The sequence below is a fragment of the Physcomitrium patens genome, chromosome 23 (genome assembly GCF_059467195.1).
Source record: "Physcomitrium patens ecotype Gransden chromosome 23, ASM5946719v1, whole genome shotgun sequence".
NCBI classification, from domain to species: Eukaryota; Viridiplantae; Streptophyta; class Bryopsida; order Funariales; family Funariaceae; genus Physcomitrium; species Physcomitrium patens.
The window spans coordinates 1,293,542-1,296,568 of NC_143432.1; the positions used below are offsets into that span (position 1 = coordinate 1,293,542).

The 3,027-nt window shown below is 34.2% G+C and overlaps 1 long non-coding RNA gene across 1 annotated transcript; it reads right to left on the bottom strand.

The window, feature by feature from the left end:
* Positions 1 to 1,541: 1,541 nt before the first annotated feature.
* On the bottom strand, positions 1,542 to 2,795 carry LOC112275637 (uncharacterized). Its single transcript, XR_012216514.2, has 2 exons — positions 2,377 to 2,795; positions 1,542 to 2,031 (listed from the first exon to the last, which is right to left on the bottom strand). It is a non-coding gene; the product is annotated as an uncharacterized LOC112275637 (long non-coding RNA).
* Between the last annotated feature and the right edge of the window lie 232 nt (positions 2,796 to 3,027).

The window sequence follows — 3,027 nt, forward strand, 5'->3', positions numbered from 1 at the left end:
TTGACTTTTAGCACCTGTATCTCCTTCATAAAAACTCCAAATTCCACAAAATGTTTACTAAAACCATATCAAAAATCCTAAAATTGATGATTATTATCTTTGATGTTCAAATGTCTTCTAAAGAATAACCCTAATCTCTAATAAGACCTCAAGCAGCCTCTTTGAAGCTCATTGGGCATGACTTTTGGCCAATAAGAATAGAAATTTTATCATCCATCTCCATTCATCCATATATATGGCCTAACTATCCTTTTTTATATGAAAAATATTTCTAATCATTTTTTAATAAATTTTACATAATATATGCCTTAAATACCAAATAAATAAATAAAAACAAAAAAAGATTTTAAGAATCACTAATATCTAATAAAAGTGGATCTAAATATATAAAAATTATTATCAACATAATAATAGATTTAGATTCAAATTGGTTCCCAAGTTTGCCTATTGAAGAAACATCTAATGAAGATAATGTGGGCCATGAGGAACTTCAGCTTTTCCCAACTACATCAACTAAGTGGATTTACAATGTCTACTTGTTGATTTATATTCAATAAAAGTCCAATATTGATTGACCATAATTACCTTACAATGAATTTTATTGGTTCTTCAACACCATCAAGAATGTGCCAAATGGAACAAAGCCTTGGAACAACCTCAATAAACAAAAGTTGTATGCAAGAGGACTTCTCAACCATCGTTATGGTGGGCATTATTACAATGTGAAGCATATATGATAGGATGTGAATTCTCTAATGAAAGAAGATGATAAAGAAGAAAGAGTGGCTATGAACAACTATGAATTAAAAGCATATAGCTTTCGGGCAATTTCCTAAGAAAGGATTTGGACATGTATGCTTCACGTATACTAGATAATTCTCAAAGAGAAGAAAATTAATATATGAAAAAGAAATTGAAAACGATAGTAGGAACGAAGAGGACAATAAAGGTACAATGATATTTCAATGCTCGTAGATTGATTTAATAAAATAAACCAAAAAAATTATTTAATATTTTTTAATAAATAAAAAATATATTACGTACTTTTCTAAAAAGGATATTGATTTTAGTATTTGAACTTCAAATATTCTTACTGGATAAGTTACTTCTTTTACATACAATAATATATTATTTTATGTAGAATAATTTTGTATTTTATAGCATATTAGATCACATCTATATATATATATACGTCTAATATTCATCTATTGTAAGAAATTACTTATTTATATATGTTTTAATCAATCAATACTGGACTTTTATAATGGTCAATTAATATAATGTATTGGTCAATCAATAGAGTACATTATATACTGTTTTGGAAAAGAGTTCGTTACTTTTTGACTATTTACTCTTTTGACACATTAATTTATACAGTTCGATTAGTTAATTTGCAATCAATTAGCAGAATTAAAGCATGAGTATCGCTACATGGTAATTACAAATTGATTGCAGAAGCTTTGAGAAAAAGTTATCTACCTACCATCTCCAACCTTACAGGAAGTATGCCAAAGTCAAAAACCTTAAGTAACGGTACTATATTTTGTCGAAGGAATGTTTCTTGCAGAGACTCTTTACATAAAAGAGGTGGTTATCCATATCTAAAACGTCACATGAATATGCCATGAGAACCTGCAAATCTACGGATATCTATATATATATATATATATATAATGAAAACCAGTGGAATGTTCATTTAATAAGTCATGGTACACAAATTTTTCTCTCAGAGCATGTTTACATTGTAAATAAGTGTAGATATCAATCTAACTTGCTGGTATTTAGATCAGCAAAAATACTGACAGCAATTTCGAATTTGAGACATTACTTTCCTGTCATTTCATTAACAGTAAACTCACCAAGGTACAAATTCTAATGCCGTTTCGAAGGGCAGGAAGCTTTCACAAGATTTCGCGATTTGTGGAGATAGTATTTTTCATCACCAATGAGATTTACCCAATCTCAGAATATGGGCCGCTATGTAAATACTGGTCTCACCTTAGTTGTCAATCTCCGTACTGAAATACACAGCTGTGGACACGATTGCACTTCTTAGTCCTATATTCTGATACGGGATAAGGAAGATAAATTACAGCGAAAAAAACGCAAACCTCCTGCAAGAGGCATACATAGAGACGGGTTTGAATCGCCATGATGCACTAATGTTCCAGTAGACAGGTCAACACAAGCTCATAGAAGGAGCCAGCATTGGTTTAAAACTGGAAAGACATTGATATTCGCTTCAGCCGACACCCACTCCGTTAAGGATGTCAAAGTGGTAACGCCTCGCAGCCAAAGCATTTCGACAACTCACAATCTACTACAGGAGCGATCACAAAAACGACCGGCAGACGCCACTCTGCTAGTAAGACTCACTTTTTCAAATCAAGCATTACAGATGTACGGTACGCTGGTAGGGATCAGAAATTAAGTTGCATCCACACGATTATTCGGTCAGGGATAACTGTAATGGCATGTTGATCATCAAGTCCCAATACATGGCATTTGAAATTCTTCGGAAGGGTCAGAACCTGTGATGTATCCACACGATTTTTCGGACAGGGATAACTGTTTTGGCACTTTCGGTCATCACACCGACTTCGAAGATAAGAGTCTCAGTTCGTAACAATAGAGAGAAATAGACACAGAGGCACATAGAAAAAACCCTCAGTAAACCTCTACCAGTGGACGACTCGAAGACAACAGCAAGAAGGAAAACTGACATGCCACACTCACATGTGTACTACGATAAGGGGTCCGAGAACTCTACCGAACAAGTTACTCTGCACTTCGGCAAGAAAGACACTGGAGTGGCAGGGAGTGGTCTCAGACTATAAGCAGGGGAAATGAGAGAATGACTGAACTCGAGCGGCGGATAGGGCGCACCTTCCAGCCCTAATTCGTAATCACCTCCTTCAAACCCTAATCAAGTGATGAATCTCGTTATTAATGAATGAATTTTTATTTTTCATCCATTGACATCGTTGGTTCCCTCCTTTCTCTCTGATGCTGGCAGGCTATGCCTCC